Source organism: Vulpes lagopus, chromosome 10, assembly GCF_018345385.1.
Source record: "Vulpes lagopus strain Blue_001 chromosome 10, ASM1834538v1, whole genome shotgun sequence".
Classification (NCBI taxonomy): Eukaryota; Metazoa; Chordata; class Mammalia; order Carnivora; family Canidae; genus Vulpes; species Vulpes lagopus.
Window position 1 is genome coordinate 51,106,024 of NC_054833.1, and position 17,934 is coordinate 51,123,957.

The 17,934-nt window shown below is 42.8% G+C and overlaps 1 protein-coding gene and 1 pseudogene across 3 annotated transcripts in view; one reads left to right on the forward strand and one right to left on the reverse strand.

Annotated features, from left to right (window-relative positions):
- Window positions 1–17,934, reverse strand: part of ELMOD1 (ELMO domain containing 1) — a 95,312-nt gene that overhangs the window by 55,392 nt on the left and 21,986 nt on the right. The window contains exon 1 of one of the 3 annotated variants that reach the window (XM_041770954.1): window positions 15,859–15,994. The exons of the other annotated variants lie outside the window; for them this stretch is intronic. The gene's annotated coding sequence lies outside the window, so the exon portion shown is untranslated. Of the gene's footprint in view, window positions 1–15,858; window positions 15,995–17,934 lie in introns of those variants that run through there. 3 annotated transcript variants of the gene reach the window in all.
- LOC121500898 lies at window positions 2,466–6,864 on the forward strand (annotated as a pseudogene).

The window sequence follows — 17,934 nt, forward strand, 5'->3', positions numbered from 1 at the left end:
CAAGGGAAACAAAAGCAAAAATGAACTGTTGGGACTTAATCAAGATAAAAAGCTTCTGCACAGCAAAAGAAACAGTCAACAAAACTAAAAGACAACCTATAGAATGGGAGAAGACATTTGCAAATGACATATCAGATAAAGGGCTAGTATCCAAGATCTATAAACTTATTAAACTCAACAGGAAAGAAACAATTTCATCATGAAATGTGCAAAAGACATGAATAGAAATTTCACCAAAGAAGACATAGACATGGCCAACAAGCTAATGAGAAAATTCTCCACATCCCTTGCCATCAGGGAAATATAAATCAAAACCACAATGAGATACCACCTCACACCAGTGAGAATGGGGAAAATTAACAAGGCAGGAAACAACAAATGTTGGAGAAGATGTGGAGAAAGGGGAACCCTCTTGCGCTGTTGGTGGGAATGTGAACTGGTACAGCCACTCTGGAAAACTGTGTGGAGGTTCCTCAAATCGTTAAAAATAGAGCTACCCTACGACCCAGCAATTGCACTTCTGGGGGTTTACACCAAAGATACAGATGCAGTGAAAGACTGAGACACCTGCACCCCCAATGTTTATAGCAGCAATGTCCACAATAGCCAGACTGTGGAAGGAGCCTTGGTGTCCATCGAAAGATGAATGGATAGAGAAGACGTGGTGTATGTATACAATGGAATACTACTCAGCCATTAGAAACGACGAATACCCACCATTTGTTTCAATGTGGGTGGAACTGGAGGGTATTATGCTGAGTGAAGTAAGCCAATTGGAAAAAGACAAACATTATATGGTTTCATTCATTTGGGGAATAGAAAAAATAGTGAAAGGGATTAAAGGGGAAAGGAGAGAAAATGAGTGGGAAATATCAGAGAGGGTGACAGAACATGAGAGCCACCTAACTCTGGGCTATGAACAAGGGGTAGTGGAAGGGGAGGTGGGTGGCGGGGACAGGGTGACTGGGTGATGGACACTGAGGAGGTCACTTGATGGGATGAGCACTGGGTATTATGCTATTTGTTGGCAAATCAAACTCCAATAAAAAAATGCATAAAAAAAATAAATCTGGTGGGCCAAGTATCAGACTCAAATCCGGTAAATAAATAGGTCTGGATTAGCAAATTTAGGGAATGTCTAAACTTGCATGGTGCTTCCTATTTTGTCAAGTCCTAAGAAGCACTGTGTCAGGGAGCCCTAGACTCAGGCTTCGGAGGATAGAATGCTGTCATTTACCCTGTGAAATAGGGAGGGCAGGGCAGGGAAGGGGAAGAAAGAGAAGGTAAAGAAAAAATTTTAAGGTATTTTTGAGCATTTGAAACATGTATATAATGTGGTTTTTTACTTTATTACATGTATGCAGATGAGGGGAAAGAGCAAGCAAGATGCAAATTCACCATCCTAGAGAAATGGAAAATCTTTCAGATTATGCATTTACATTTCACACATGCTGGCCAGCATACCACATTAGAGGTATTATGCTCATGTATAACATTCTCCCTGAGGCCACATTCCAGAACTTTCTTCCTTTGGCAATTAGCTTGAAAAATGCTCTGCTGACACTCACTAAAATGACAACTAGGAAGGTTTTTTTCCCTTCTTCAGGAATAAAATACTCATCCAGGGTTTATTTTTATGATTTATAGCAATGGAGGCCCATGCCAGCCACAGAACTCAGGTTTGCCTGCAAATATATTTATGATCTCCTTTAAAGGTTTTCATGGAGGGAGTGAAGGTAGGGAAAGCAGAACTGATAAAATTTGTCTTTCATCTTTAAAAGAGTAAGGAAATTTCAAAATCTAAGTATTAATTCATTTTTCCACAGAACTACTCAATGTAGATTTTGTACGTTCTCACTTATATATTTGAGTTTAGAAGTTAAATTTCTAAATAAAACCATAATAAAAATGGTAAACCTATGTCTGTATAAAAATTAAATGGATATGATTTTGCCAATCTAAACTGATACCTTTTGTAAAATTTTCTTTTTTAAAATTTATATATTTATTCATGAGAGACACAGAGAAAGAGAGAGAGCAGAGACATAGGCAGAGGGAGAAGCAGGCTCCATGCAGGGACCCTGATGTGGGACTCAGTTAAATGGCTGAGCCAGGGCAGCCCTGGCGGTGCAGCGGCTTAGCGCCGCCTGCAGCCCAGGGTGTGATCCTGGAGACCCGGGATTGAGTCCCAGGTCCGGCTACCTGCATGAAGCCTGCTTCTCCCTCTGCCTGTGTCTCTGCCTCTCTCTCTCTCTCTCTGTTTCTCTGTCACTCATGAGTAAATAAAATCTTTAAAAATAATAATAATAATAAAAATAAACGGCTGAGTCATTCAAGCATTCCAAATTTTCTCTTTCTTATAATGAAAATATAGTTAGGGCATCTGCTAGAAACATTGGACAGGGAAATCCAAGCAAATTGGAGCATTTCCAGAGGCCTGGAGGCAAACAGAATATCCTGCCCCTATGGCAGTTGCTGACCCTGATCACACAGATGCGTCACCCGTAGCACTCACTTATGACAAGTAGGTGTTTTAGGTTGGGCTTCTGCAACAATTCATACTGTAAAACAAATTTAAAACAGTTTTAAACTCACTTTAGAGTTATGACTTGATATGCATGACTTCATAAATTTTTGTTTGCTGAATAAATATTATTTGATCCTGTCCAATGGTATTTCATCATGGCCATCAAGGGAAAATGCATCATCATGTCATGTGTCCTTAAGGAAGAATAAGATGCTGCTAATTAAACTGTGATGCGCCTGATTTCAGTAGTGTGTGGGGAAAAAAATCTTAGAATCAATGAAATATAGTAAGTCTCACTTACAAATTCCAGGCCCTGATGTTTCAACAGAAGAATCCATTGGTTGATGACAAAGAGCACTAATGGCCTGCAGCAGATCACACTACTGATTCCTACTCCCCAACTCAAACAGTTCTATTCAGGTTACACCAGGCTGAGTAACTCCATAGTATGTCACAGGTTGATTACATATGAGCAACTCATGCCCTTCTTTTTTTTTTTTTAAATTTTTATTTATGATAGTCACAGAGAGAGAGAGAGAGAGGCAGAGACATAGGCAGAGGGAGAAGCAGGCTCCATGCACCGGGAGCCTGATGTGGGATTCGATCCCGGGTCTCCAGGATCGCGCCCTGGGCCAAAGGCAAGCACCAAACCACTGCGCCACCCAGGGATCCCCAACTCATGCCCTTCTTAACTCACTGGAGATCCTCCCAATCCCTTACTACATAGTCTCTGGGCTCTGGTTCCCTTCCCTGTAATAACAATGCCTCCAGTCTACACACAGCACACACAATTCACACACATACAAGTTCTCATAAATACGTGGGACTCAGCCCAACTTCCTTATGCTACCATCTTATGCCCTGACCATAAACATCTCAGAAGTGATAAACATGCCTCATCTACACAAAGAGTGAGTTAGTGAGTATGGAAATACTTGGCTGAAGACAGGACTGTCTAGTCCAAGCTCCATTTTTTTGTCCTTATCTCAGTTGATACAATTTCATGTGATGCTGCTTCATGAATGCCTGTTTTTGGCTTTCATGATCCCTGTTATCCTGGTTCTATCTATTTCACATTCTTCTGCCTCCATTTTAAGTGTACATGTTCCACAGTGTTCTACCCTTGGGCCTTTTCTTCCCCTTCGCCTCTTCTAAGTGACCTTCTCTTTTGGGGCCTCAGTCAGATCCAACAAATGACTTGGCCAAGGCCAGACAGCCAATTGGTAGGAAAAGACCTCAACTCTTATTTCTAGTCAATAAACATATTCACTTATTACATTCAGTTCTTTCTAGGCACAAAATAAACAGGACACAGACTTTGCCATCCAAGAGTGGGAAATTGGGTAGATCCCACACATGGAGTCTAGGGATTTTCTGAAGTCAGTATAGAAGCTCTGAGTTGCCTCAAATGAACATACATTTCAGCTATGTCTGACCTAACCAGACTATCCTCTTAGGTAAGGTTTCCTAACCAATATGTCAGTACAATGGACTCTCCATGGATGTGTGACAAGATTCTGATCAGTGATTATATGAAATTCTCTCTCTCTCTCTCTCTCTTTTTAGGGGGGAGTACATATTATTTACAGTAGTGTATGTTAGTGGAATACTTTTTGCTAAGGAGGTGGTATGAATGTGTTAAGAGATTATTAAAATTTACCATGGGTTAGGAGACAAGAGGAGTAAGCAAAACAAGTATGGCAATTGTGGAAGTTTACATAGGCAATATGAGACCTTACTACGTAGTAATTATCTCACTATAATTATTGCTGATGTACTTAACAGTATTTTACAACTTTAATTCCTTTTAAGTGTGCCCTTAATACTTGTGTTATGGACTTCTATTTAAATATGGCAAATTAAAAAAATAAACATGACAAATAAAACACATGAAATCCCGCCAACATGAGAGTAAAGAAATAAAAAAAGCATAAATCCATAAGGCTGAGGGCAACAAGGGCATACATGAGATATCAGCAGATTTCTAGACTTGAAAAGAGGATGGATAAATGGTAATTTACTTAGCCTAATTAATGAAGCCTGCAGTGAGGGAACTGACCCATAGGCAATAAAATTTAGAATAGAGAATCTTGGTCATATTCAGGAGTTAGCAATGCCCAGTTCCTCTAAAACTGGTACTGTGCAATGAAGTCAACTCAGAAGGGTTGTTTGACATTTTTCATAAGGAAAAGTTAGATCTCTTTCCCCATTCTTTGAAAACAAGTATAACTGCTCTCCATTTTATCAGAAGAGGTAAGACTTATTCTTGAAGAGGTTGAACTAGAGAGGCTCTGAACTTTTAGTTCATACTGAATCCAAGAAGCTTAGGTGAAAATGTACATGATAAATGTGAGATTTATCCAGGCTTCTTCCACTCAACTCTCAGAACAGAGGCAGTCATAATGCTACTCCTCAGGCTCCTGGGGATTTATCCCTCAGAAAATTAACCAACATACATGTGGATCTCCCAGTGAAGCACCAGTCCCTTACCCCGGCTGCTGTGAAGCCAAATGGCCAGCGAACCCCACGGATTCATAGAAAGCTTCCAATCAGTGTTTTAATGTCTCAGTCTTAAATACAAATAGATGTCAGGGATTATCAGAGAATTAAGGAAAGTTTCTAACTTGATTGAATTATTGAGACAAAGAAAGGTGAAAACAGGGAATCTGGAAGAAACAGAAGCAATGCAAAGAGAAGAAAAACAATCAGTACACCATAATTTTCACAGGTATTAGAAAAAATATTACACTCATGAAAGAGACATAGGAAATAATAAAAATCTACATTAAGAGAATAAGAAAATGTTCTTAGAAATTTTTTTTAAATGACAGAAAGGAAGTTGAAGAAATGTTCCAGATTTGAGGAAATCTGCTGAGAAGAAATTTACAAAAAAGAAAAAAGTATGTGAAAAATTATTGAAGAAATAATACAAGAAATTCCAAGAACAGACGATTCATACACAAAGGGGTAAGAATCAGAGCATCCAGTTTGTCAGTAGGAACATGAAAGCAAGAATAAAAATTATGTGAAAAATTATTTCCAATTTAAATTTCTATACCCAGCCCAAATATTAAGTATGAGGTGAAAATTAAGACAATTTTGGACACTCAAGCCTTCCATGTACCTCCCAAGCATGCCTTCTTAAGAGTTTCTGAAAGAAGCATTCCACCAGAATGAAGGTAGAGAATGAGAAGACACAGGACTCAGGAATTGGAAGATCCCATATTTGAGAAAGGTGAAAATAATTCTCAAGATGATGGTGAATGGGGGCTTAAGAAAGGAGGTTTTCATGAAAAAAAAATTAACTGACAGATTACCTGACAGACAATTCTATGATGCTTTGAATGATGGGTATTACTTTGAAAAAAACAAAAACTTAAAGAAGATGACATACCCAGGGTGGTGCTTCCTCTTCCAGTGCCCTAGACTCTGTCAACACATAGAAGAAAGAAAGAAAGAAAGAAAGAAAGAAAGAAAGAAAGAAAGAAAGAAAGAAAGAAAGAAAGAAAGAAAAGAAAGAAAAGAAAAGAAAAGAAAAGAAAAGAAAAGAAAAGAAAAGAAAAGAAAAGAAAAGAAAAGAAAAGGAAAGGAAAGGAAAGGAAAACAAAGAGAGGTATCTGGGTGGCTCAGAGGTTGAGCATCTGCCTTTGGCTCAGGTCGTGATCCTGGGGTCCTCAGATCAAGTCCTGCATCAGGCTCCCCACAGGGATCCTGCTTCTCTCTCTGCCTGTGTCTCCGCTTCTCTCTGTGTGTCTCTCATGAAAAAATAAAATCTTAAAAAAAAAGAAAAACAGAATAAAAGTAAAAAGGAAGAGAAAGAAAAGGAAAGAGAAACTAAGGCTTAAGGAACCAGAGAGCTGCCTGCAGTAAGTGGATAGTTTTGAAAAGCCCATCCTACTTCTAGAACAGTATCTGACTAGGCCATAAGTTGCAAGTGTAGTGCTGGATGTGACATAGATGAAAATGCACTGAAAATATTCAACAGGAACGTCACAATTTGCTTTAACAAATGCCAACATGGTTCAGTGTGGGTGTGCCTATTATCTAACAGAATGTCCAAGTCATTTGATACAGTCAGTAATTATGAATCTTCCTTTTGGGAATGAAAATAAAAAGGGGATAGATAAGAGTTTTCTGAAGACTTCTTTGGAAATGACAAGAACAGCAGCATATTTATATGAATTCTCAATGGAAAACACATTCATAAGAAAGCTACAGAATGGAAAATCAAGATCAATACTACTCCAAAGCTGCAATATAACCTACAAGCATCATATTAATTTCTTAAAAAGAAATCAGTGGACATGGAAGTGGGCCTAATTTGGTTTTCCTTTTAAAAAACCTCCAAAGACAAAAACATCTTAAAACCTAATTAATGAATACAAAATTTATTTTAAAAAGTGCCACAAATTATACATTTTTCAAGAATGTAATAATGATACTGCCCTTATGTGTTTTTGAAAAGTCATTATATTTTATAGACACAAAAACAAATATTTATATATGGTATGTGTCTAGAATATGCTTCAAAATAAAATGGGGTAAATAGACAAAAGGTTAAAAATCAAACAGTGCTGGTCATAAGTTGATGATTTTTGAATACTGGGATCCATTATACTATTCTGTCTACTTTTGTATATATTTGACATTTTCCAAATAAAATTTTTTTTAAAAAGGTGTCTTCTACAAAATTGAGAATCACTATGACCAAAAGAGGCATTTTTTTCTAGTTTCTTTATTTTATTTTATTTTATTATTTTATTATTTTTAATTAATTTTTATTGGTGTTCAATTTACCAACATACAGAAAAACACCCAGTGCTCATCCCGTCAAGTGTACCTCTCAGTGCCCGTCACCCATTCCCCTCCAACACCCGCCCTCCTCCCTAGTTCGTTTCCCCGAGTTAGGAGTCTTTATGTTCTGTCTCCCTTCCTGATATTTCCCAACATTTCTTTTCCCTTCCTTTATATTCCCTTTCACTATTATTCATATTCCCCAAATGAATGAGAACATACACTGTTTGTCCTTCTCCGATTGACTTATTTCACTCAGCATAATACCCTCCAGTTCCATCCACGTTGAAGCAAATGGTGGGTATTTGTCGTTTCTAATTGCTGAGTAATATTCCATTGTATACATAAACCACATCTTCTTTATCCATTCATCTTTTGATGGACACCGAGGCTCCTTCCACAGTTTGGCTATTGTGGCCATTGCTGATAGAAACATCGGGGTGCAGGTGTCCCGACGTTTCATTGCATCTGAATCTTTGGGGTAAATCCCCAACAGTGCAATTGCTGGGTCGTAGGGCAGGTCTATTTTTAACTAAAAGAGGCATTTTTTACAGCCAAACAATGACGATTAGCACCTGACTTTGTTCATAATATAAGTTAGAGGTAAATTTATTACTCTTTGGAAGAGTACAACAAAGATGAATAGGAATTTGGTATCTAACCCACACCAGTTCCATGACTGAATTAGTTCTCTTAGGGATTTTAAATCCTCTAGAGCCTCCAGATGGTGTTAGGTGTTGCCATTTAAAAATATTTACTGAGGTGCACCTGTGTGGCTCAGTCAGTTAAGCATCTGACTCTTGACTTGGGCTCAGGTCATGTTCTCATGGTCGTGAGATCCAGCACCACAACAATCTCTGCACTCAATGGGGAATCTGCTTGAGATTCTCTCCCTTTTCCTCTGCCCTTCCCCCTCTCCTGTTTTCTATCTCTCAAAAAAAAATTACAGATCTTGTTTCTTAGGGGTTAAAACATGTAATAGTGTATATCAAAGACATCTTATATTTGGTGATATATCACCAAATGGTAGATGGGTTTAGAAGAAAAAAGTGGCAATTAAACTATGACACACTGGAGCACCCCAGGTGGCTCAGCGGTTTAGTGCCGCCTTCAGCCCAGGGTGTGATCCTGGAGACCCGGGATTGAGTTCCATGTCCGGCTCCCTGCATGGAGCCTGCTTCTCCCTCTGCCTGTGTCTCTGCCTCTGTGTGTGTGTGTGTGTGTGTCTCTCATGAATAAATAAATAAAATCTTTAAAAACAAGTATGACACACTCTAACAATGTTTCCTAATTTCATGTTAAGATGGAAAAAAAAATGGCCTTGATGAATTGATGAAACAGTATTTTCCCAGAGAGCATCCTTTCTTATCCCAGTCTTTTATCCCCAGGCTAAATCAATCTTCAGAATCAGGAAACCCACAAAATATCTGCCTCCATATTATCTGACAGTAGTATCCCTATCTCCTCCTATTAGTCCCCACACCACTAGTTTGAAAATACCATGTTTGTATGCTTCTCCTGTACAATGCCAAGCAAGGTGCCTTGTTCCAGAAATACTCATAAAATGAATAAACATTTCCTTTTGTGCTCTTCAGAGTGTACCATGTTCAGTATGTCCTAGTGACTGGTAACGTCAGCATAAGCATGGACTTGCACTCTTTCACAGCCAGGATTTCTTATCACAAGGAACAGAAACTAGCTCTGCCTATTTTAGCAGAGAAGGAATTTGTTCTGAAGGTAACCCACAGACTCTCCAGCAGGGCCACAGAACTAGGTTTAGAGGTTAGGTAGCCAAAAATAGCCCTTCAAATGATGACATGGAGCCAGTGCAGTAAAGTCACTTCTATTGCTGCCACCAGGTCTGGACTCTAGAACAGGCCCCACTGATCCCCCCCAGGACTGGTCAAGGGGTGTTGCTATCTGTAACACCTGCTACTGGAGCAGAGTCTGGGTCATGGGCCCAGGATGCAAGGATGATGTATCTAGCACGTTAGCTCCTATGGTGGGGAGTGGGCTCTGCCTCACAATGTGGGAGAGCCCCCAACATGGGACAGGGGTTCAGACAGCAGTGTTCAAAAGTAACAACCAGGGTCCACTCTATAAAGAAATATTTTTGAAAGCCAAAACACAATCAAGAATAGTGGCGTACACAGAGGACACTGAGTGAACACATTTTGCCTTCCATCTTTGTCTAAGTTGATTAGGTGTATTGTGCAGTTATATTTTAAAGCCTGGACACATGCCTATTTTATGGCTATTCAAAATACATATCATTTTGAACTAAGAATTTCAATTATGATCTTAGATAATGAAAGAATACCTGGAAATGTCCTTTTAAATTTAACCCAGTGGTGGTCACAGAATAGATGCATATACTTTAAGTGATGATGATTAATTATCTAGGGAATAATCATTAAGTCGAAAAGAATAAGGATATTCATTATAAATCAACAAAAGGATATATAATAGTTACATTGTTACATAAATATTACTGAATTAGGCTGAGTTAGACATTGGCAGATTCATGTAGAAGTGCCTGGGAGCTCAATTTAAACTGCATAATTAGATTTAGGAGGTGCTTTTAAGGTCATGTGAGCCAGCGTCCAACTCAACAAAGGCAGTCCCCCTTTGACATCCCTGACAATGCGTTCTTTGGAGTATAGTGTGTTATATTGTTTTTTTCTGATATGGGCTCTGTTCATCTATGAATCTCACCAAAGATAGCATTAATTTATTTTGTCTTGTTGGTTAATACTCAGGTGAACTGAAACTATTTTTCCTAACAACCTGAACTGTTGTTAGACTAGGACTTCCATTCCATGTCCTTGGGCAACTGATTTAGGAACCTAAATGAAGCCAACATCTATTCTTTTTAAATACAGTTCTTAGTTTCAGCCCTTGCTCTGGGCTTAGGGATAACAAGTTTAATAGTGATTGTCATTCGAATTCACTAGTGAGCTTTGCATCATCAGCAAACCTAATATACATACCAGTCTAAGAATACCTGCATTGTTGATAAAATTATAGAAATGTCAGGTCAAGGCAAGAGCTCTGAAGCAGGCCAACATGAACCACCTTCTATGGTGACTTCCATACCTATGAATATTCTTTCGGTAGAGATGATCTACCCAGCTATTTGACACATCCTAGACCGCATTTCTGTATCTCACCCACAAAGATTACTCAAGATCCTCATTTACAGATGTCTTCCAGAAGGATTGTGAGGATTTAGAAATTTGATGGTCTGGCTCTATTTTAAATAGTCTAGCTTATCTACAATTTAAAAGAGTAGTAGGAGAAATTTCTGATACAACACAGAACTCTTCAGTGAAGCAAAAACTATAACCCAAACCTTTTTCAAGTCTTGATTTTCATTGACTGGGTTTACTTTTGGGCTACATACACATAGTACATGAGTCAATATGAAAGTTAAAATCCTACATTAGGCATTTTAATACAGGCTTTAAAAATCAATGATGTGCATAATACACATTTTAATTAAAACAACTTTGATAAATGCTTACCATTCTAAGAGAATGTATGATTTAACTTCTTGAATAAAAACAACTGTTTTACATTTTTTGCTAACTTAAATGGATTCTAAGATCAAAGAAAATTAAAATTAAAGTATCCTACTGGAATGTAGAATCTTCAGAAAATCTGGCTTTTAAATTCTGAAGGGTGGAATATTCTTATTCTAAAGGAAAAAGGAAGAAATTAAATTCATTGCAGAGATCAATTCACACTTAAAATATTTACAATGCCAACTGGTGATGTAAAAAAAAAGGAGGGGCGCAGAGTTTATGATGTCATCGATATTTGCTAAGCCAAAAAGCAGCTGTGGGATAAATAATTAGTTTCATCATGAATGAAACCTTCAAAACACACACACACACACACACACACACACACACACACACACAAACCTTCAAAACACATGGCAGCTTTTTGCCATCTATTTACACAAGAGAAACAGGAGGGAGAATTATAGCAGCTGAAATAAGCTCTTATACCAAGCATTCTAATTAACCAAGTCCTAATGCCAATAATTAAAATGGAAACTACATTTAAAAACTATGTAAAGACCTTTGAATTCTGCAGTTATTAGCTTGTGACTGATTTTTTAAAGAGGTTTAATGAGCTCTTTTTAAGCATTTACCACAATCATCATGCTTTGTACCAAAAAAGCAAAAAATGAAACAGAACAAATTGTGAATTATTTCACTGGTGTCTAAAATGGCAGAGGGTACACAGACAATATACAAATCATCTAAAATGCAGCTATTTATCCCTCAGAACAGTTGTAACAGCTAACATTTATTTTATAGACACAGAGGATTGGAGTTGGCGCGATTTTCTTTTTTTAAATGTGCCTATCTCCCATTTTACAGCACAGAAACTGATGTAAAATAAGACTTGTTCGTGGTCAGCATAAGTGCGCTACAAGGTTAAAAGCTTCTGGGATGCAAGAACACGCTGTCTTCAGATTCTTTGAATTCAGAGTATTTACTGAGGACTTAGAATGTGAAGTGAGCACACAGTTTCAGTTAAAACTCTCTCAGGGTGATAGTGCACATAAGCTGTCATTAGAGACCACTGCAGTAAGCCTTTCTTTAATAGGCCATATCCACGTGAAATCTTGCTGAAAATAAAACCTATGGTCTAACTGCCTGGAAATTCTAGTAAGTTCAGTATGTCCTAGATCACTTTCCTTCTCATCTACTATCAGAATCATAAGGCAAGGCACGCTTGGCAGAGAGCACAAAGAGGAGCAGTACAAATACCTGAAATGGAACTTTTCTTTTTGCTCTATTTTGAAGGATAATCCTTTGATAAGAAAGACCCTAATTACTTCATTATACACTTTAGGATAGAGTAATTTTTATTATTTTTAAGACTTATTATAAAATATGAAGTGGAAACTTAACCATCTGGATACTCAAACATATGAACCTCTTCTGAAAATGGTCCCTAAGAGATCTGGATTTGTTGACAGAAGTACAATCTAGAATGGCACTCTAGTGTCATTTGCTTGAGATTGGCAAATTGGAATCTTCCAGTGATGAGTGACAGTTCTCTACATGAACTGTACTGGTTTGGTCTTCAACACCTCTGGAAACTTCCTGTGCTGATTAATAGTGAAAGTACCCACTGGGATTTCAAAGAATGTAAGTGGTGTGCTATTTTTTGGAATTAATTGCTTTTGGAATATTCTGAGTAAGGACTCTGTGGTACTACAAGCATATGGTCATTTTCATATAGTGCTATTTCTGGAAAACCTACATTCTTTCCACCATCAGAATCTGCTTCCTTAAAGATGGCTGGACTATATCAGAAAATGATTGCAGGTTAGTATCTTTTCCTACTTGAGGTAAATTTGCTAAAACCAAAACATCTGCTAATTCCATGTCAGGAATCTGTGCCAAAAGCAACCGAATATTGATTGACATTTCAAATATTACTCTTAAATATCTACTTTCATACAAAATACTATATAAATACTATACTCCAGTATTACCTGATGACTTTTTTACCTGAGGAAACCAGGATGGTAGTAGAATAGTGAAGGACCACTTTGGGTATTATTCAAAGGGCAGATCAACTGCTTTTTTAAATGCAGTGAGATGCATTCACTTAAGCACCATTTGTCGGTCCCTGCACTTGTCCTATCTCAGTTCCCTCTCATCAGCAATGATTTAAAGTCTTTTTTTTTTTTTTTTAATCTCCTTCTCACTTCCTCTTCAGCAAGCTACTCTGTCCTCTAACTGAGGCCATCAAGTAAAACCCTTCCACTTCTGGCTCCCCTTCACTGGGTATAAACCCAGAGTTTTTCCCACCCAGAGTAAGGATGAGATCTCACTCTCTTACTCAAGGCCAGACCCGCCACAAGTGCTGGTCATCCTGTCTGGAGCTGCCCACCAGAATTCAGTGTCACTCCCAGGCTCCTGCACACACTTGGTGTAGCAAGCCTCACGTCTCATGCTGTAGATTCACCCTCACACACACAGTCCTTACTCATCACAGCGTTGGCACCTCTCACTGAGCCTAGCAAGCAGAGGTACTCAACAAATATGTGTTGAAATGAAACTACTAACTTTAAGCATGAGTTATTTTCAATAGCTTGAGCCAGAACTGGGCTTGTCCCAGATTGTCTGCAGAACAGCATATGATTCCTGCTCCACTTTATTTTCAACCCATAAATGACCCAAAAGTGAGTGACTAGAATTGCCAGATAAAATACAAGTTGCTCCATCAAAACTGATTTTCAAATGAACAACAAATACTGTTTTTTATTTTAACTATAAGTATGCCACAAGTAGTGCATGGGGCATGCTTATACTAAAAACAATTATTCACTGTTTATCTGAAATTCCGTTTTAACTGGGCAGGCTGTATTTTTACTTGCTAAGTCTGACAATTCTACCAATGACTCCTTAACAATTCTAAAGAATGCTTCTTTAGAGCACTTGGAGATTTGTGTCCCAGCTCTGCAAACTTCTCAGTCGGGCAAGATTTTATGTCTTTTAATGCAGCTGGGTTTCTTTCTGAACATCTCAGTAACACGCTTTAGGAAATGCCGTATATATAATTTACTATATATAAGTTCCATCTATTTTGCTAATTTATAGAATTTCTTTCAGTATCTACTAATAATTTTAGCAGAAAGAACACTGTAGCATTACTCAAAATCTCCTGCAAAGCTGATCTTCATAGTTATTACTATGCCTGAGTCAAGTCCTATCTCCATGTGTTAATAATAATTCTTAAAAATTTCGTATTTTCGACTGAGCCAGCAAAACACAGTATTGAAAATAAGTCAGACTTTCATTTTGGGATTTCTTATCATTAGTGGAGCACAGTGAGACATCCTGTCCTCACTCACAGGCTGGGGAGAAGCAGCCTGGCAGGCGGAGGTGGAGCCTGTGATGTAACCGCAGTGGGTCTTGGTTGGAGAAGCCTTCCCTAAATGGGAACATCTGTAAACCCAAGCGCTTGAGCTTCTGTGTGAATGGACTGGAAAGCCGTTAAGAGTTGCCTCTTTTGAGTATCCTGTAGATCTTGGAGGCTTGAAACCTTGGTCAACAGAAGGATTCCTCACGGGCTGTTAAAAGACATACCTGGCTCACTAAGGAAAGAAAAAGCAGGTTTCTTCCGGAAAGGAGTACCATTTCTGAATGCTAAGCGCTGTGCGCGCAGGTCTGCCGATGGCGGTGGTGCGGGGGGAGTGAAAGGGACAAGCTTGTTCCCGTCCTCAAAGTTTCTCACCTTAACGTGTTCTCCTCGCAGTGTTCGTGACGATGATGGCTCATTATTATTATTATCAGACATTCCCTTCTTTTTCCCACGAAGGCTTTAAGGGTCCCCCTAAGGAGAGGGATACCGGAGGGCGCCTTCCCCAGAATCTCAACTGGCCTGGCCTCAGATTCAACTCGGAGGGAGAGGACTAAGTCCGCCGTTAACTGGTAGCTGCCGGTGTCTGTCACACGACGGTAACGAGCTAAGACGCTTGTCCCAGCGCAAGCACAGCACCTGCTTTCCACCATATTGGCAGCCCCAGTGAAGGCCGGCTGTCGAGCTCCCGCCGCACGCGCACGCTGCGGAGACGCGGAACAAGGCCTGGATGCCCGCCCAGCGCCGGGCGCTCCGAACCACACGCGCAGTTGGCGGTTCCGTTCCAGAGCTCGCTGGGGGGGAGTGGCGTCATTTTCCTAGTTGGTGCGAAACGAAGCTGAAGGCTCGGGGCTTCTACCTGCCCGCGCCGGGCGGCGGGGCCAACAGGCAGGCACGCGCTAAACTTGATCTGAAGCAAGCGAGCCTGCGCGGTGGGTCCTGAAATATTCATCAGGCGCGTTACCGGACTCGCGGCTGAGAGGCAGGGCAGAAGCGCGCCGAGCGGGAGCAGCCCGCGCCCACGGCCGCAGCACCCCCCCCCCCCCCCCCGCTGCGCGCCCAGCAGCTCCCGGCCCGTCCGGTTCCACCCGACAGGGAAAGACATGTTCTCGCAAGTGAGGAGTTCCCCAGCAGTTCCAGGAGCCCCTCAGACGGCCCCTCGGGGACGGCGGCGCCGCGGACCCCCTGGCCGCCACCCGCACCACCCCGGGGCCCCAGGCCGCGGCGGGGGCGGGGGCAGGACCCGGGTCGCCCCCCGCCGGCCCAGGCTGCCGCTGGCGTCGCCTCCCTTGCTCTCTGCCTGGGAGGCCTCGTCGGGAGCCCCTGATCCGTCGCTAGGTGACCTGCGTCTGGGCCAGCCGCAAACGGCCTCCCGCGCGGCCCCGCGGGTGTCAGGTCTGGGGGGGCGGCGGGGGAGGGTTCCGGGCCGGCTGCCCCCGCAGCCCCCGCAGCCCCCGCAGCCCCCGCAGCCCCTGCACCCCCTGCACCGAGGCAGGGCGCGCTCTCGTTCCAGCCCTCTGTGGCCACGACCCCGACCTCTCGGCTGCGCCCCAGACGCAGCGCGGCTCGCACGGTCCTTGTCACCACCTCCCCCCTCTCCAAGGGCATGCGTCCCTCGCCCCTCTGCCCCGCGGCGCCCCACTCACCGACCCCGGCGGCTGCGGGCAGCTCAGCGGGTCCCCGCGCGCGGCGGCCGGGTGTCCATCCCCGCCCTCCGCGGGCGCTGGGGCTGCGCGCTCGGCCGCTGCGCTGGATGCGGTCCGTCCGTCCCCCGCGCCGCGGCTGCACAGGGTGGCCGCGGCTGCCGCACTGGCTGCGGGCTCGGGCGCGGGCGGGGCGGGGGCGGGCCAGGAATCTGGGTCGCGGGGAGCCGAGCGAGCCGGGAGGCACCGGGCGGGCGGCCGGCGGCGGGGAGGCGAGCGCGAGCAGCCCGCGGAGGGCGTGCGGAGGCTTCCCTGGGAGCGCGACGCGGGAGGCGACTGAGCATGCCCAGTGCCCAGCCAGGGGCGCGGGCGCGGGGCGGTGGGGGGAGGGGGGCGGCTGCGGGGCCCCAGAGCCCGGGCTCGGCCGCGGCCGCCCAGGGGAGGTGGCGCCTGGGGTGAGGCGCGGGGGGCGGGGGGCGCGGGGCGCGGGTCACCTGTCGGCGCGGTTCCCGGAGAATCCTGCAAGGGGGCGGGGCGGCAAGGTGTGCACCTCGCTCGCTCCCCAGAGAACTGTCCAGAAGTCAAAGTTTGCTTTTAGCCCAGCCCCGGCCTTTGCGGCCTCACCGAGTGAGTGCCTCCCGCGATCCACCTGCTTTCCTGTGCCCGGACACCAGCCCTCCGGGGTGCGCGAGTAGCGCCCGCCTTTTCCCAACTCCCGGATCAGTCGGGTCAAGTTCCCCCAGAGCCAGCTCCTTAATTAGGTGTCATTGAGAGATGCTGTGAGTCCTCTCGGGTCACATATCTGCATTTCAACCAGGGCTTCGGAAACCATATCTTCACCCGGGGTTAATTGTAATGGATGCATGACACACGCTGTGGGCTGGGGCTATTTAGGGAGCACTACTTCAGGGAGCGGCCTCTCCAAAACCTGTGCCTTTCTGTGATGCGGTGCTTCACGTCTCATGAAGAACATTTTCTTTCTATTTAGGCAAAGAGCTTCTGAACGTTAGAGGCAGCATAGGTAGGGGAAGACGATGAGCCTCGATTTCATTTTCATCTGCCACCCAGAGTCCCTACCCATTCCGCACCTCTGCAAGCCTGGAGGGTGGTGATCCTGGCTTCCCTGGGCTGCTAGGAGGATTGAGGAAATAGGCAGAGCTCTTGCTACATAGTAGGTGTTCACTGAAGTCTCCCAAGGTTCCACATCCACTGATCTGTTCTCATGACAGGTTGGGTGAGGTGGTGAACATTTGTGGTGTCACCCCTTCCCATTAAATAACCTGAAACTCAGATCCTTCTAACTTTTTGTAAAACAACAACAACAACAACAACAACAAAAAACCATTATTGTTATCTTTTCTTTCCATGTTCTGGTTTCTTCCTATTTCCTTGAATAAACCTCTAGGAAAAAGCTAGACCAAGGCCATATATAGGGACAATTCACCAGGGTTGGGGTCATTCACATAAGAATTTCATGCCATAGTCTTCTAAACATAGTTAACTTGCATTCCCCTGTGGTCCTTGTTTCACTAGTACTGCATAAAGTAAGATATGCCTCGATGGAAGGAAGTTTGCTCTGCATAATACTGTCCACTCTTGATAAGTATCAATGTTCAAAAACTCAACTTTTCCGAGTGCCTTAGTCAGTTAAGGGTCTGACTCATGATTTTGGCTCAGGTCATGAACTCAGGGTCATGAGATCAAGCCCCATGTAGGGAGGGCTCTGCACTGGGTATGGTGTCTGCTTAAGACTCTCCCTCTCCCTCTCCCCCACCCCTGTTCATTCTATCTCTTTCTCTCTCTCAAAGAAAGTAGACTTTTCATTATCTTCTGAACACATCATTTTCTTCATGCCACTTTGCCTTTATTTATGGTATCCCACTCTTTCTGCAATAGTCTTCCCTTTCCATTTCACTTCACAAAGTCCTACCCACTCTTCAAGCTCAAATGCCACCTTCTTTCTGAAGACTTCTGCACACCCCATGGCAGAGTTAATACTCCTCTGCCACACTGCTGTCTGCCTGTGTCACCGTCTACTGGCATTGCCAAAACCATCTAAAACAACCCCTGAGCAACTGT